Source organism: Acomys russatus, chromosome 24 (assembly GCF_903995435.1).
Source record: "Acomys russatus chromosome 24, mAcoRus1.1, whole genome shotgun sequence".
Taxonomy (NCBI): Eukaryota; Metazoa; Chordata; class Mammalia; order Rodentia; family Muridae; genus Acomys; species Acomys russatus.
The window spans coordinates 52,452,867-52,471,266 of NC_067160.1; positions in this window are offsets into that span (position 1 = coordinate 52,452,867).

Below are 18,400 nucleotides of genomic sequence, written 5' to 3' on the forward strand. Positions count from 1 at the left end.
TGATTGGGGAGACTAGGCAGAAGCAGATGAGGTGGTGATGTCAGCCTGGGTTGGCTTTGGTTAGAACAACCTTGCCTATTCAGCCTGTGTTGACTCATTCAGGACGAGGCTCAGGACCAGCTTCATGTGGGCACACCCAGCCGGCCATGCTTAGAAACGGCTTTGTCTTTCATGGTCATAGATTTTTTTTAAAAATTTTATTTATTAATTCAGATTACAACTCAATTGTTATCCCATCACTTGTATCCTGTTCCTCCCTCCTTTCTGCTTTCACCCTATTCCCCTCCCCTAGGTCTATGACCGAGGGGGACCTCCTCCCCCACTATATGGTCAGAGGCTATCAAGTCTCATCTTGGTAGCTTGCTTATTCTTTCTTTGAGTGCCATCAGGTCTCCCCACCAAGGGGAGGTGGTCAAATATGGGGCATTAGAGTTCACATCAGAGTCTGTCCCCGCTCTCCACATAACTGTGGAGAATGCCCTATCCATTGGGTAGATCAGAGTAGGGGTTCGATGTTTACTGCTTGTATTGTCCTTGGTTAGTGCAATAGTTTGAGCAGACCCCCTGGGCCCAGAGCTACCAATCAAGATGTTCTTCTTGTAGGTTTCTAGGACCCTCTGGGTCCTTCTATTTTCCTATCTCCTATATTTCTCTTACTTAAGAGTCTCAGTAGGACGTCCTCTCATCTATCTCAATCTCCTGGTAAGTGAAGACTTTTGTGGGTTGGTTTTTTTTTTTTTTTTAGGTGGGGGCTCTCACATTGTCCAGGTTTGCTTGGAACTGGATATGTGTCCAGTCTTTTTTGTTTGTTTGTTTTTTGAGACAGGATTTCTCTGTGTAGCTTTGACTGTCCTGGACTCACTTTGTAGTCCTGACTGGCCTCAAACTCACAGCAATCTGCCTGTCTCTGCCTCCCCACTGCTGGGATTAGAGACGTGTGCCACCACCCCTGGCTCTATGTGTCCAGTCTTGAACTTGAGATCCTCCTACCTCCACTCCTTGACCTCTGAGATTAGAAGTGTGCACCACCTAGGGCTGCAGAGATGGCTCAGTGGCTAAGAGCACTATCTGCTCTTCCAGAGGTCCTCAGTTCAATTCTCAGCAACTACATAGCGGCTCACAACCAGTGCGATCTGATGCCCTCTTCTGGCGTGCAGGTGTACATGCAGGTAGAGCACTCATACACATAATAAATAAATATTTACCCGGCTGTGGTGGCACAGGATTTTAATCCCAGCACTCAGGAGACAGAGGCAGGAAGATCTTTGAGTTTGAGGCGAGCCTGGTCCACAGAGCAAGCTCCAGAACAGCCAGGGCTACTTAGAGAAACCCTGTCTTGAAAAACCAACAAAACAAAACAAAAACAAGCGTGAACCATCTTGCGGGGCCTATACTGTCCTGGGGATGAAACCGGGGCTTCTGGTGTGGGAGTGAGCATTCCACCAACAGAGCTCCCTCTCCTGCTGTGTTTCATGTTTTTAATTGTCCTTGTCATTAAAAAAACAAAAAGAAAAACAAAACAAAAAAACCCAAAACCCAGATTTTGTATTTGTTTGTTTGTTGGTGATAGGGTCTCTCTGTATAGCCCTGGCTGTCCTAGACTCGCTCTGTAGATCAGGCTGGCCTCAAATTCACAGAGATCTCCCTGCCTCTGCCTCCAGAATGCTGGGTCTACTGATTGGCCACTCCACATAACTTGTCTGTTCTGGGGGGTTTTTGGTTTTTCAAGACAGGGTTTCTTTGTGTAACCTTGGCTGTCCTAGACTCCCTTTGTAGGCCAGGCTGGCCTCAAACTCACAATGATCCATGTGCCTCTGCCTCCCTGTGCTGGGATTAAAGGGGTGTGCCACCTTGCCCCGTTGTCTGTTCTGTTTTTGAGACAGGGTTTCACGTAGTTCAAGGTGGCCCTGACTCTTTATGTAACAAAGGATGAACTGTCCCTGTCTTTAAATATGCACCCATCCACCTACCCACTCATTCACCACATACACACACACACACACACACACACCACATACCACACACAGACACAGACGCATACCACAGAGACACACCACACAAGCACTCCATACACATCGCACGCACACACACACCGCATACCACAGACACACCACACAAACACACTATACACGTCGCGCACGCGCGTGCGCGCACACACATACACGCAGACACACACACACACACACACACACACACACACACACACACACACGGTGCTGGGGCCTAAACACAAGGCCTAGAACATTCCCTGCACGTACGATACCACTGAATTACACCCAACCCCTTTAACATTCTTAACCTTTGAACAAACAACTTTGCTTCTGGCTGCACAGAGGACGTGGCCAGACCTGCTCGGAGTCTCAGTTCTCCCTGTACCCTTGGCAGTGATAGGTCTCCTGGAAAGAGATTTCCTGAGCTGGGTTGCTGGAATGTGGGGCCTGGCCCTTTAGGTGGGACTTGCACATGCTGGCTAGATCTGGTATGCAGGCCAGAGAACCTATGAGGGCCACTGTTTGATCTGGAGGCCTGGTCCAGCAGGTCCTGGGGGAGGGGAGGGGAGTGTTCCCTACAGAGCCCTAAGGGGAGGATGGGATCCAGATGATCTGATCTGGCTTGGTCCCCTCCGAAGGAACAGGGAGTGCGGAGGATGTGCAAGGAGAAATGTGCTGGCCTGATGGCAGCAGCATCCCTCCCTTGGGGTGAACTTCTTGACCTCTGGCTGGAGGTGGCTCTGCCTCCACCCACCTCAGAGGCTCCAGCTGAGGTCATGTGGGGGGTGTGCGGGGGGGGGGGCCTGATTTGCACCTTCAGCCCGCTAAAAGGATACTGAAGAGACTGAGGACCACTTTTCTACAGAACATCCAGAGAGAGGGCACAGGGCTCCCTGACAGGCCTGGAGAGGGATGCCTGCCCTTGCTATTGTGACTATGGCACATGGCTGAGACAAGCCTTCAGTATGCCGCAGAGATGAACTTGACAGCACGAGGGAAGGCGGTGGTGGCGCAATCCTTTAATCCCAGCACTTGGGAGGCAGAGGCAGACGGATCGCTGTGAGTTCAAGGCCAGCCTTGTCTACAAAGGGAGTCCAGAACAGCCAAGGCTACACAGAGAAACCCTATCACGGGGAAGGGGGAGAGGGGGACAGGGGCGGAGGAGGAAGCAGGCGCATGGCTTCCTGGAAGACGTCAGCATCAAAGCAGGCGTAAAGTGCTGCCTCTTGACGCCTGGAAGGAGAACGGGTGGTGTGGTGTGCAGACTGGTTCAGGTTCCTGGAGGCTGCTGTGTAAGTCAGAGGGCCGGGAAGCTTTCTTATCAGTCCAGCCTTTGCAAGCACGGCCATCACTGGCCAAACCCTTGAAGACTGCAAAGTGTCCCCCACAAGGTCCCTGAAGTGCTCAAACAGGGTACTAATGGTCCATCTGCACTGTGACCTCTCTGGGTCATCAGTGTCCTGCATGTGGGCTGCCTGGGTGGCCACCAGGCCGGGAAGATCTTGGACTCCTGGCTTTAGAGACTCCACCTATGCAGAGGCAGGCAGATCGCTGTGAGTTCGAAGCCAACCTGGTCTACAAAGCAAGTCCAGGACAGCCAAGGCTACACCACCTATAGTTGTACTCAGAAAACAGCAAATTCTCTGGAAATATCTTGGCAGTGCTTTCTCAGGCATTTGGGTCTAGAAAATGCTTCCTCCTGCCTCATAGCTCTGTGCACCATGGATGGGATCCAAGTCCCCAAGTCCCAGGAGCAGCAGATGGCCTGAGTTAGCAAGTAATTACCCCACTCTGCTTTGTTACCACACAATGCTAGCTATTGCAAAGACAGAAGGCTGAGGGCGCGCATTCGCTCCCTCGCTCTCTCTCGCTCCCCCCTTCCTCTCTGTATGTATATGTGAGCACGTGTGCGTGGAGGCCATAGGTCACCTTCAGGTGTCTTCTCTGATCATCCTTCACCTTAGCTCTTGAGGCAGGGTTAGGGTTTTGAGATGCCTTGGGGGTAAAGGCACCTTCCATGCAACCCTGGTGACCTGGAGGAAGGAGAGACTCCACAGAGCTGTGCTCTGACCTCTACACAAGCATTGTGTACTATGCACACGCACACTCAACCCCACATACTTATCACGCACGAGCCAGGCACGATAGTGTACTCTTAGGACCCTCACTGGGTTTTTGAAACGAGTGTTCTTTGTGGCACACAAGGAAACATACAAAGAGAAAGTAAAGTAGCAAGACAGTTTTTTCCTTGTAAACAGGGACAGCAGAACCCAAACCAGGCTGGCAAGCTCACTGCAGCAGGAAGTTCATTTAAAAAACAGTCACCAGGCGGTGGTGGCACATGCCTTTAATCCCAGCACTTGGGAGGCAGAGGCAGGCAGATCGCTGTGAGTTTGAGGCCAGCCTGGTCTACAAAGCGAGACCAGGACAGCCAAGGCTACACAGAGAAACCCTGTCTCAAAAGTCCCCCACCATGAAAAAAAAAAAGGTCTTATTCTAATAATTTACCCATAGGCCTTTGTGTGTCCAACCTCATAGCCTTTGGTGATTGGCTAGTCTTAAAAGAATAGATGCAAAGGGAAGGTGTGTGCTGGGGGAAGATTGGCTTCTGGGGCATCAAGTTCCAAGAATGCGTAGAGGCCTTTGTGTAAACACACATGTTGGGGCGGTGGGGTGGCCAGTTTTAGAGCATTCATAAAAGTTTTACAGGGGAGATTTATGGACTCTTGGCCTTCGGTGGGCTGGCCATCTGTGATAGAAAAAAAAAAAAAGAAAATCTCACCGAAAGGATGAGGTAATGTGGACAGCAGGAGAGCTGACGCCCAGTGTAGTGAGATCCTGCTTCAAGAACGTCAAAACAGGCCGGGCATGGTGGCGCATGCCTTTAATTCCAGCACTCGGGAGGCGGAGGCAGGCGGATCACTGTGAGTTCGAGGCCAGCCTGGTCTACAAAGCAAGTCCAGGACAGCCAAGGCTACACAGAGAGACCCTGTGTGGAAAACAGAAAACAAAAGTGTCCAAGCAGTGGTTGAGGATGTGGCTTTGTGACAGATGATTCCCTGGTAACAGTCAAGAGCCTGTGTTCAAGCCTAAACATGGTGATAATGAGACAACAAAGGCTAATACTAATTAATTAATTAAAGAAGAAAACATAATCTTGGGGGGTGGGGGGGTCAGTGTTAGACTGCATGCTTACTTTTTTCTCTTAAAGATTTGATTTTAATGTCATGAGTATTTATCTACATGTATGTCTGTGTGTCAGCTGTACACAGAGCCAGGGGAGGCCAGAAGAGGATGCTGGGTCTCCTGGAACTAGACCTACAGAGAGATGGCTGTGAGCTGCCAGGTGGGTGCTGGAAACTGAACTCGGCCCTCTGTGCGAACAGCTAGTGCTCTTAACGGCTGAGCCATCTCTCCAGCCCTGAGTGCCTGGTTCTAGCCTCAGCCCTGAAAACTGAATCAACACAGCAGGAAGGTGTACCGTTAGGTGAGGTTACCTCAGGGGCAGTGCCAGGAGCATTCAGCCGCCCCACCCCCACCCCCCACACCCCCTTTTGGAATCAACCCGGAGAACCTGGCAGCTGGCAGTGTGTTATCTTTTCAGAGAATGGTTTCTTCTTTTTCCTTTGCTGGAGATGCAAGCCAGGGCTTCCCACATGCTAGGTAGCATTGGATGCTTCTCCTTCTTCTTTTTACATCCCTTTGTGTGTAGGGGGTAAAAGGGGGGATGGCATGTGTTTGCCGCAGCCCTCTGTGGAGTTGGTTTTCTCCTTCCATCATGTGGATCCTTGGATGGAGTCTGAGCTGTAGGTGGCATTAGCCCTCAGAGCCATCTCGCTGGCAACAAGCGACCTTTTGCGCCTGCCTTCTTCCCTCTTTTTAAAAAATTAATTTATGTATTCACTTCATTTCCCAATGGTAGCTCTTTCCCTCCCTCCCTCTTCTCCCTGTCCCTCCTCCCCTTCTCCTCAGAAAAGGGGAGCCCCACCACCACCAGCCCACCGCAGCACATCAAGTCACATCAGGACTGAGTGCATCCTCGTCCCCTGTGGCCTGGGAGGCAAGCAGCCCTCGCCAGGGGAAAGGGATCAAAATGCTGGCAACCCAGTCCATGTGAGAGAGAGCCCCCTCTCCCCTTACTAGGCATTCCACATGAGCCTTCTTCCCTTAACAAATCTTTTTGAGGCTCATGGGCCTTGTAGCAGAAGCCGTATAGCTTTCCTCTTGATGCCTGGGTGCCATTTTGTCAAGTGAAGACTGAGCAGCTGAGCAGCTCAGGGACCCTTGAGCTGAGAGAACAGAGAGGGGCGGGGTGCAGAACAGAGAGGGGCGGGGTGCAGAACAGAGAGGGGCGGGGTGCAGGACAGAGAGGGGCGGGGTGCAGAACAGAGAGGGGTGGGGTGCAGGACAGAGAGGGGCGGGGTGCAGAACAGAGAGGGGCGGGGTGCAGGACAGAGAGGGGCGGGGTGCAGAACAGAGAGGGGTGGGGTGCAGGACAGAGAGGGGCGGGGTGCAGAACAGAGAGGGGCGGGGTGCAGAATAGAGAGGGGCGGGGTGCAGAACAGAGAGGGGCGGGGTGCAGAACAGAGAGGGGCGGGGTGCAGAACAGAGAGGTGGCTCGGGGTACAAGGTTTGCCTGCCTTTGCACTGGACAAACAACAAACACCAATAGTCAAAAACCCTGCACGCATCATCCTAGCTAGATCTGGTGGTACATGCTTACAATCCCAGCTCTTCCCAGAGGCTGCAGGCAGAGGGTTTTTAGCTCAGCTGCCCTTGAGTTCAATGGCTATTTTGACTACACAGTAAGTCCAAGGCCATGCTAGACAACTCACCGAGACCCTGTTTCAAAATAAGAAGAATTAAAAGGGCTGGAAAGCAGGCCAGGTGGTAGGGTGCTTGCCCCTGGGGAGAGGAAGGGGGGGGGGGGCAGCAGGCTCTTGAGCATGCTACGTAAACACAGCTGTACTCCCAGCTTTAAAACCAATATTACAAAGTCGGGCGTGGTGGTGCACGCCTTTAATCCCAGCACTACAAAGCAAGTCTAGGACAGCCAAGACTACACAGAGAAACCTTCTCTCGGAAAAAAAAACAACCCAAAAACCTCAATACTACTTTTGTCTATTTTGTTTGTTTTTTTGGGTTTTTCAAGACAGGGTCTTTCTGTGTAGCCTTGGCTGTCCTGGACTCACTTTAAAGACCAAGCTGGCCTTAAACTCACAGTGATCCACCTGCCTCTGCCTCCCAAGTGCTGGGATTAAAGGCATGCGCCACCACACTCGGCTCATTTTTCTATTTTGTGTGGGTTGGGGGTACACATTGCCGTGTCAATGTGAAAACCAAGTTTGGGAGAGCCAGTTCCCTCTTGCCACAGTGTGGGTCCCAGAATCAAATATTAGCAGTGGGCTCCTTGTCTGCCTGGGCTATCTCACTGATTCTTTTTTTTAAACTTTGAGACAGGCTCTCAGCAAGTTGGCCCCGGCTGACTTTGAATTCTCTGTAGCCCAGAATTTGCCTGGGCCACTACACCAGCTGAAACTCTTTTCTTTTTTAAAAAAGATTTATTTATTTATTTATTTATTTGTTTGTTTGTTTATACAGTATTCTGCCTAAATGTGTGCCTGCATACCAGAAGAGCACACCAGATCTCATTGTAGATGGTTGTGAGCCACCATGCGGTTACTGGGAATTGAACTCAGGACCTTTGGAAGAGCAGCCAGTGCTCTTAGCCTCTGAGCCATCTCTCCAGCCCCAAGCTGAGACTCTTTCATACTGACTATGTGCTGGGTGCCCTGGGCTTGGGTCCAGAGCCTCACCCCTTCCAAAGGACCTTCCAAGACAGGAATAATTGTCTCTGTCAAAGGCCAGGGTGGGATCTGGTGATCACCCCGCCAGTCTTGGGTTCCCCAACTCTATCGTGGGTCTAACCTGCATGCACCTCTTTGTCATCTGATGGGTTCTGTGATAACGATGACAGGAGGCAATATTCGAGGGACACTGTCGTCACCTGGCTGGCTGCTATCCATAAGCAGAAAGGTATTGTCCCTGATGGCCTCTGTGGGAGCCAGACTAGAAGCCTTGCACAAAACCCCAAGTCAGCAGGTTCACCGAGGGCAGCTGCTGGCCCGAACCATTTTATCATGTCAGTAAATGTCAGTGTCTGGGCTTCCTCATTGCTGGCTGTGGTTTCTTCCCTCATCATACAGACTAAATTTACCATGCTGTCTTTCTCATACCTGGCGGAGCCCACCTGTAACCTCAGCGCCCAGGAAGCTGAGGTGTTGGCTCTGAGGTAAGAAGATTGCTGCAACTTTGAGGCCAGTCACAGCTACACAGTGAGTTTCAGGCTAGCCTTGGCTACAATGTGAGACCGGATGAATCTTTACACACAGAAGAAGGGTAACCCGGCATCTGATTCAGAGCCCGGTGGGTCACCAGAACAGGTGCCCCGAGGCAGTTCCTGTTGTCTGGTTCTGTCCCAACCTGCCTGGCAGCCTGTTCCACCCAGACTTCAGGAGCCGGCAGCCAGGTACCCCGAGGTGTTCCGGGAGGCTGGAGAAACCAGCTCCTGGAAGAGGAGGCATGCCACCAGTCTCAGTCCGGAGTCCATCCTATGAGGGACCAAACCAACTTGGTTTAAATTTTGTTCCAGATCTCCAAATTGTGTTTACCACATCTGTGCAGTATAGGGGTAACGCTGGACACCAGTGAGTGACCCACAGCCATCAAGGTGGTACAGTGGGCAAAGTGCTCTCTGCCAAGCCTGGACAGCCTGAGTGCAACCTCTTAGACCCACATGGTGGAAGGAAAGAATTGGCTTCTGCAAGCTGTCCTTTGACCTCTGAGTGCATGCTGAGGTACACACGTCCACACTTATACACACAAAATAAGTAAACGTTAAAAAAAAAGTAAAGCCAGTGGCCCAAGACTCACTCTCTCACCTGCGTCCTGCCCTGCAGTCGAGTCATGTGGCCTTGAGAGATATTCCCTGTGGAAAGAATAGACACAAAGGCTTGGCTCCAAGAACACTGGCAGGACAAGAGGGGCAGGCGGGTGACTGCTAACAAACCCAGGGTCGGCCTCCCTGAGAAAGGTCAGATTCTAGACAGCATAGCCTTGGAAAGAGGTAATTCCTGCCAGAGGGAAGGCACAGAGCGGTGTGACTGGGAAAGGCCATATGGGACAGTTCAGCATTTCTCTGAACTGGGAGCCACTGCAGGATTCCCAGCAAGGCAAGAGTGTTTTCATTTGAGCAAAGACGGAAACAACTAGATTTCTAGGCACAGATGAGTCAGTGGCTGGCTTCTTTCTTCCCCTGGAGAAGGGGACAAGGCTCCTTACTTGTCAGCCACCTCAGGTCAACACCTTATCAACTCATCTCAGAGCCCACAAAGGTTTTGGGGATGAGTGGGGGCAGCCAGCAAAGAAACTCTCAGGGAAGGTCTCTGATTGGCCCAGCTTGGACCAATCACTGTGGTAGTAAAGGTCAGGGATTTTATTGAGTAGTCTGGTTCACTTGGCAAATGCATGTACTGGGATTACAGGTTTACGAAGTGCTGGGGATTGTTTTGGGCCAGGGTGATAGTTCACTGGATAAATTACAAGTCTGGCCCAGGTTTCGTCTCAGGAACCCATAAGAGATTCGAACCCAGGACAGGAAAACACCCAGGCGCCCAAGAACCATCCTGCCTGCCCAAAGACCAAGCAGCAGAAAACCAAAGTCTCTGTCTCAACAAGGTGGAAAGAAAGATCTGACTTCTGAGAGCTGACCTCTGACCTCCCTCCACAGGGTCAGGCAGGGTGAAGACCACAGTATGAGCCTGACTTCAGAGGTGGCTGTGCTACAGGCTACGGTCAGTTTCATTTTCTCTCTTTCACCCCGAGGGTTTATTTCCCCACCACTGGCTGTGTGCTCTAGGGAACACAAGCCAGCTGCTGGGGTGGAGTCATTTCCTCGCCTCTCCCAGAGCCCTGTGCAGCAATCTTCAAAGCCAGCTCTGAGAGCTCCTCACTGATCCCCAGGAAATGACAAGAAAGGAGTCTTGGTAAACTCCAGGCTGCTCCAGGACCAACCCTCTTCCATAGGAAGTCTCCACTACTAGGTCAAGAGAAGAAACAAAACAAAACAAAACAAAACAGTCTAGGAGCTTCTCTCTGCTCATTTTTTTTTCTGCGCATGACCCCCCAGCTTGTGGCAAGGGAGGGATAACACCCCTTTAAAGCCGAAGAAATCCTGGGACTCTCCCGTAAGACCCCTATACCTGGGCCTGGAGAGCACCCACGCAGCAGCTCACAAGGGTTTGTAACTCCAGTCCCAGGGGAGTTCTGGACTCCATGGGCTCCGTCTGCATGTGGTACACAGACACATGTAGCCAAAACACCCCCCCCCCCCCCCCCCCCCCCCCCCCCGACAAAGGAGATAAGAAGGAGGAGAAGAAAAAGTCTCCGCCCATACACATCTTCAATCCCAGCACTCAGGAGTCAGAGGTAGTTGCCTTTCTGTGAGTTTGAGGCCAGCCTGGTCTACATAATGAGTTCCAGGCCAGTCAGGGCTACAACAGTAAGACACAGCCTCAAAAAACAAAACATTTACATAAAGAAGGCGAAGCAGGTGATGGAATTGTACTTAACTTTTTTGTTACTTGTTTGGGTTTTTTCGTTGTTGTTGTTGTTTGTTGTTTTTTCCCGAGACAGGGTTTCTCAGTGTAGCCTTGGCTGTCCTGGAATTCACTATGTAGACCAGGCTGGCCTCGAACTCACAGAGACACATCTTCATCTACCTCCAGAATGCTGGGATTATAGGCGTGTGCCACCACTGCCTGGCCTTAATGAAATAATTCTAAATAAAAGCTCAAGGAGGCTGCATCTGAAACATAAAAAACAGATGGTATCTTAGATATCTAACAGTTATGAACGTAAACTACACTAATGGTTCTTGCTCTTGCCCAGCAGTGGTGGCGCACGCCTTTGATCCCAGCACTTGAAAGGCAGAGGCAGGCAGATCTCTGAGTTCAAAGAAAGCTGAAAACAATCCTTTTGATCAGTCACAATTAACTTTCCCACTGCCTGAGACGGGATCAGGAATATTTATTAATTGTGCCGATGTCTCTTGGCTGGGGCTTCTCAATAAACCTGTGACTTCTCGGTAGCCGCTGACAACCATGAGGCTGGTGCTGAGAGCTCGGGAGGAGGTGGTCTCTGCCCTTCCTTCTCTACCCACTCTTTGCGGCTGGTGCCACTGGCCTCGTTTTCCCAGGGGATATCTGCAATAGGCAACAGCTGGCAAGCCTTGGGCAACTAGAGGATCTTTCTAGAACTCTAGATGCCACCTGTGTTCCCCTCTCCCTGGGCTGCTAGGGGTGATGCTGCAGACACCTCAGTGTTGCTCTCAGGGTGCCAGGACAGGGTGTGACTATAGATGCTTGCTCTTGGGACCCGTGTCTGGGTTAGCATGTAAGATCCACAGTTACTTAGTGACTTCCTGTTTTCCCTATCTGGGGCTCAGAGAGGATGGATGCTGAGAGGGGCCAGGGCCACACAGTCAAACCAGATGCAACATTAAGTAATTATGATTTCTGATTCTGGCCAGGCGTGGTGGCACATGACTTTAATTCCAGCACTTTGGAGGCAGAGAGAGGCAAGCTGATCTCTGTTAGTTCGAGGCCAGCCTGGTCTACAAAGGGAGTCCAGAACAGCCAGGGCTAACACAGAAAGACTCTGTCTTGAAAAACAAAACAAAAAATTGTTTAAATAGACACTGAGAAGTACATATCCAAGCAACCTGCCACTACTGCTCACCTTAGCCTGGCTTTAGACTCACATCCTGTAAGGTGGTTGACAGGTTGCTGGAATTGCTTGCGGTCACTTTCAGAAAGACAGGTTTCTGCTCTAGCTAGCCAGCACCCTTGCCTTCTTCTGCATGGGATCCCAGGCGAATGCCACTGTCCCTGGGGACCATTCTTTCATCAGTTTCGTAGCCAGACTGACCAGAAGACAAAAGCATCTCTTTAGAATACTTGTTGTCTGTGTCAGGACTGGCTACTTGTTAGGTCTGGATGTGGTGAAGATGTTCCCTGGGAAAGCCCTGTGTCACATGACCCAGGAGCGGCATATGGACAGGCTGTCCATAGGCCCTGGCTGTCCTGGACTCACTTTGTAGAGTCAAGGCCACCTCGAGCTCACAGCGATCTGCCTGCCTCTGTCTCCCCAAGTGCTGGGATTACAGGTGTGCGCCATAGGACTCAAGGGAATACAGAACTCATATTTAACAGGATCAATCAGCCAAATAAAAGACAGGGAACTCAGTAAGACTCTTGAAGATGAGCTGTCTTTAGCAGCTTGCGGTGTTCCCCTAAACTGTAGGACATTCCTGCCATAAAGCTTCTTCTACCAGTTACCAATTTATCACTGGTTTGTTGTTGTTTTCTGAGACAGGGTTTCTCTGTGTGCCCTGGCTATCCTGAAACTTACTCTGTAGACCAGGCTGGCCTCCAACTCACAGAGATCTACCTGCCTCTGCCTTGAGTATGTGCTACTGTGCCTGGCATTTTGTTTTGGTTTTTGGTTTTTCGAGACAGGGTTTCTCTGTGCAGCCTTGGCTGTCCTGGACTCACTTTGTAGACCAGGCTGGCCTCGAACTCACAGCGATCCGCCTGCCTCTGCCTCCCGAATGCTGGGATCAAAGGCGTGCGCCACCACTCCCCACATGGCATTTTGGTTTTGTTGTTAGCAAATATTTTACATTTTAATTGAAACAGGCTGCCTGTGATTTGTTTGTGCTTAAAAAAAAAAAAAAAAAAAAAAAAAAGCAGCTTGATTGCCTACTCCTTTGTTAAGGGGGCAAGCTAAACCAGTTTGGGTAGGTTTTTTTTTATAGATATTTTCATTTTCTCAAATACTTTCAAGTTAGTAATCATCAGGCAGGAGACCAGCTAGAGAGCCTCATGGTAGTTGAGCTTGAAACATTTTTTTCCTTTTTTTTGAAATTTTATTCTCCATTTTTACATAAGTTTTTCTTTTCTCCTGAGGCGTTGCTTATCTATGCAGGCCAGGGAATATGTTTCCGGTTGGTTTTCTGTGCTGCTAGGGCATGGATGGGGTTCCTCAGCCTTCACCCTCAGCAGATGATGCGTGGACATCTTCTCCCACCGGCTCTCAGGGTGTCCTGGGTGATGGGCCCTCAGATGTGTCTTCCTGGGCGAGCGAGGACAGACCCTTCTGACCCAGGAACGGGGTGCATTGGTTCAGTTTCCCCAAGGCCTGGCAGGTCCAGGGGTGCTCCCCCTGGTCTCTCCACAGGTGCCTCTGGCTTTAGTGTCTATCACCAGGCACTCATAAAACTCCTAAGCTAAAGAAAGGCTTGGCAACGTCACAGGGTAAGTAGAAGCTGAGGAGGAGTGTCAGGGGCAAAGGCCTGAGGATAATGAAAATATTTCAAAGACTATGAAACCAAGACAAATAAAAGGGAGACCAAATGCCTTCCAGGTCTGGGGGGGGGAGTAGGGGGAGGGAGGAATATGCCAAAAAACAAGCTAATCAGCCAGAATCTAAATGCCTTTAGAGCTCAGAACGCAAGCAAGCAGGCCAAACAGTCCAGACCAAAAATGCTTTCAAGGTGACCAAGCAAACTAGATACCCACACCGAATGCGCTGAAAGCAGAGCAAAAAGGCGTCAATCAAAGTGGGACCTTTCAGCTAAGGATAACTTCGGGAGCCACTTTGAGTGACCATGATGACCTGGGAACAGATTTAGGTCACCCCATTTTCCAACCTAGAAGCAGTCTCATGGTGTTCGCAATGCATTGCTGGGTACAGGAAGATGGCGGGAGCTCCTCCAGAGGCTTAAGAGGCTTTCTGATAGCACTAGTGGCTTTTGGATTAGTAGAAACTCTGCCTGTAAATCGGTCTGTCCTAGGAGATGTCAGCTGTGACATGGAGATTAAGGAATTCGCCTCTGGACCTGCAACATTCCAACCTCTCCACAGCCCTGATCCCAATCCACCATGAGTCTCCTTGGTCACAGGCCCCTTCCAGGAGTGTTTCCTCAAAGACTGATGCAGCTTCTTAGGAGTTTTTGTTAACAGCTGGGATCCTGGTTTGTCCACTTCGGGGCTGGAGCTTGGGGCTTGTTTCAGAGAGGGCCAAGCAAGATGCAGCTGTCCCCTGCAGCCCATGGAGGGCTGTGCACTAAAGGCCCCCGTGCCTGGATTTGGTTTGTGATCTGGGAGACAGCAGAGCCTACAGACTGGGATTTTTGTTTGTCTGTTTTTGTTTTACGAGACAGGGTCTCTCTGTGTTAGCCTTGGCTCTCCTGGACTCGCTCTGTAGACCAGGCTGGCCTCGAACTCACAGCGATCCTCCTGCCTCTGCCTCCTGAGTGCTGGGATTAAAGGTGGCTTCAGACCGAAATTTTTTTTTATCTAGTGTTACTTTTCTGGTGCTGAGAGTGTCCAAGAGCCTCAGAGACTCTGGGCAAGGGCTCTGATGCTGAGCCACAGAGCTTTGACTGAGGGCTTGTTCTTTTTGTTTGTTGGTATATGTGTGTATGCGCGTGTCTACAATGCCTGTATGTAGTGTGCACACGTGTTTGTGTACAGAGGTGCACATGTCTGTGTCCTGCCATTGCATTTCTTTTTTTCTTTCTTTCCTTTTTTTTTTTTTTTTTTTTTTTTTGCTTTTCCCCTTGCCTGTCCTGGACTCTTATAGACCAGACTGACCTCAAACTCACAGCAATCCACCTGCCTCTGCCTCTGGAGTGCTGGGATTAAAGGGCTGCGCCACCACGCCTCTATTCTCCTGAGATGAGAGTCTCTCACCAAACCTGGAGCTAAGCTGGTGGCCCACAAGACCAGTACTCCCCCTGCACAGACTGGGCCACTTACTGGCTTTTACACAGGAGCTGGGGACTTGAACTCAGGTTTTCAGGATACACAGCCAGCACTCACTCTTACCACTGTGATGTGAGCAAGCAGGTAGATACACGGAGTTCCTGTAACAAAAGTTCTGTTGTGTTATGCTTAGGGTCACCACACAAGGGCCACACTCTAAACCCCTAACTATGGTCCTAAGCCTGTCTCCCCAAGGCTGCTCACCTGTGCGATGTATCTTAGCTGAGAGTCAGGTCCGGTCTCTAACAGAAGTCTCTGATATGAGGGTCAGGATCCTGGGGAAGACTCTCCAGCTACAGGGCAGATCAAGGTGGCGTCTCTCCAGATGTGCAGAGCAGAGCGTTGCTTATAGATTGTCCAGTGAGCATCATGGGGGTCTAGGACTATCTGCTTACCTTGAGTGAGTGATGGCACTGGGTTCTGGTTATCAGGTGCAGCCTTGGGTGTAGTGGGGTTCCTGACTAAACTATTTTTACATGTCTAAAAGGCATTTTGTTGTTGTTTTTTGAGACAAGGTTTCTCTGTGTAGCCTTGGCTGTCCTAGACTCGCTTTGTAGACCAGGTTGGCCTCGAATTCACAGCGATCCACCTGTCTCTGCCTCCTAAGTGCTGGGATTAAAGGCGTGTGCCACCACGCCTGGCCATAAAAGGCATTTTTTTTTTTTTACTATGCTCATTACACACTGAGCCTTGTGTAGTCCAGCGTGGCCTAAAACTCAACACGGAGCCAAGGTGGACCTTGAATCTCTGATCCTCCTGCGTCTACCCCTGGAATGTTGGCTGCAATGACAGGTGTGCACCACCTGGCTGTTTCAGTGTATGTGTGTGTGTGAGTGTGTGTGCACACACACACCCTCATGTGTGTGTACTCAAGGACCATGGCGTAAGTATGGAAGTCAGACGAGCCAGCCCATAGCTGAGCTTTTTGACCAGAGAGCTACCTGATGCAGACCCCTGGCAAGGAGAGCAGAAAGCTGGCTACCTGCCCAGCTCCCTTCCCATCCTTCAGCCACAGACACACCGTTGTCAGGACAACCAGACCTTGCTGTGGCTAGTGCCCTGGGAGAGAGTTATCTCTTATCTAGTGCTGCTAAGCTTGGTCTGGGAATGTCATCTAGCCCAGCTACCATTAGTTCACAATGTAAATCAGCAAGAAGCCGCCCACTGCCCACAGCAACAAGGACTCCCTCCTGTCACTCCAGCTAGGTAGGGACCATTAGCCCTATTCTGAGGAAGGGGAAACTGAGGCTCCTGCGCTCTTAGTAAGGGGGGGAGGTACTGCATAGCAGGTGGCCCTGGAGCTGTGTATGATGACATAAACATTTTACTGATTTAATCTTTTTCACACCTGCTTCACACTGGCCATGCAGGGACAACCGGCTGTAGTCACTTTCTTCTTCTACCATGTGGGCCTGGGAGTGGATCTCACGGTTCAAGCTTGGTGAAGGGCGCCTTTTCCCACTGAGCCATCTCACCAGCCTTGATTTTTTTTTTTTTAAGATTTATTTATTTATTATGTATACAGTGTTCTACCTGCATGCACACCTATATGCCAGAAGAGGGCACCAGATCTCACTCTAGGTGGTTGTGAGCCACCATGCAGTTGCTGGGAATTGAACTCAGGACCTTTGGAAGCGCAGCCAGTGCTCTTAACCTCTGAGCCATCTCTCCAGCCCCCAGCCTTGATTTTTGAGACAGTGTTTAATACGCGCCATTATGTAGCCAAGGATGGCCTTGAACTCCTGGTCTCTACACCTTGGGTGTGGGATCCCAGGTGGACAGGACATACAGGGCCTCATCTGTGTTAGGCAGATACTCTACCCACTGGGCCACATCGCCAGCCAAGACAGTTTAGTTGCAGCAACTGCTATTGCGGGGAAGGGCTGGTGGCCTGATAGTGTCATTTTGTAGCTAGGGAAAAGGCGGGGGGGGGGGGGGGGGGGGGGGCAGACGACACACATCTCTAGATGCACCGCCACTCTAAGGACTGGCTAAGTTTACCAGCAGAGTGACAGTTCAGACAGTTGTCCTAGATCTCTGTTGCTTTGAGGCGTAGCCAGGCTATTGTTTTTAAGGTACATGTATGATCTGTAGGCCCGGCTATCAACCAATCAAGACACAGACACTTGTTATATTTTAAAATAGCCTTAGTTAACCTGGGGCAGGGCAGGTATCAATCCTCTAAACTACCTCCCATAGTGGGGCAGGCATGGGATCCCTGCCTCAATCCCATGCCACCTGCTTCTAATAACTTCTATCAAGTTACCTCCCATCCATAATCCCAAATACTTGCTAATGTTCTTCATCTGGGCTGGATTCTCCACCCACGCCATAGACCATGTGCTCCTCCTCCATCTAACCCATGGCAGCCTTCCTCTCTTCCTTCAGGTCTCTCTCCTTCTGTTCTTGGCCGTCTTTCTTTTTCCCAGAATCCTCTCTCTCTAAGCCCCACTTATCTTCTACCCTGCCCAGGAGAGATGGCTTTTTATTAAGCAAAAGGTGGGTCAGATAGCAAGCAGTAATTAGCATCAAAACACATCAGATGATCCCAACACCAGGCTGCCACAGCTGCAGCCCTTCTGGGCAGGTTGCTGTTCCTTACTTATGGCCTGGTTGCTTGGAGAGTGGAGCGAGCAGGAAATAGTGCCTCTCCCCCAGACCAAGAGTCAGTGAGATGAACAAGAGCCAAGGGCAAGTGCAGCAGGCAAGGGGTCAAGAGTCTGTAAGTCAGGCTCTTTGCTGGAAGGGGGCTCATGGGAATAACGAGCCCACGCAGCTGCCAGGGTGACTCCACCGAGAGCCGGTGGTACAAAGCAAAAATCGCTGGAGCTTAGAAGCCGGGGCTGCAGAGTCAAGCATGGCAGCAGTGCATGCCTGTCACCTCAGCACTGGAGAGGCAGAGGCAGAAGGATTGGGAGGCCAAGGTCACACTGGGCTGAGAAAGAAGAGGGGCTCAGCCGAGGAGCAGGAGGGGAAAATGGCTCCGTTGATAATATATAAAGACCAGACCACATCTGCTCGTGGGTTGGGCGATGGTGGCTCAGGCCTGTAATCCTAGCACATGGGAGGCAGAGACAGATGGATCTCTGTGAGTTCAAGGCCAGTCAGGGCAAGGGCTAGATAGTGAGATATTCCCTTTCCCTCCCTCCCCCACCCCTCTCTGCCCCCCCCCATCTCTCTCAAAGGAAAAAAAAAGTAAGATGGTTGGGCCAAAGAGACCTCAAGTCTATTCCTGGGGCTCACATGGAGGAACAGAACCAGTTCTAACAAGTTCTCCTCTGACTTTCACACATGTACACTGCCACACACGCACGATACATATAAATGTAACTTTAAAATAAACTAAAAACATAAGGTGTGCAATTGAGAAAGTCAAGCCAATGGCTTCCACACATAGGTGCACACATGTACATCCCCACCCATATGCATAAGTACACACCCGAATGCACATTCCCCCACCCACCCACCGGGCCAGAGGACGGCAGAAGCAGCCCACCCCAGTGGCTGAGTGTCCAGCATGAT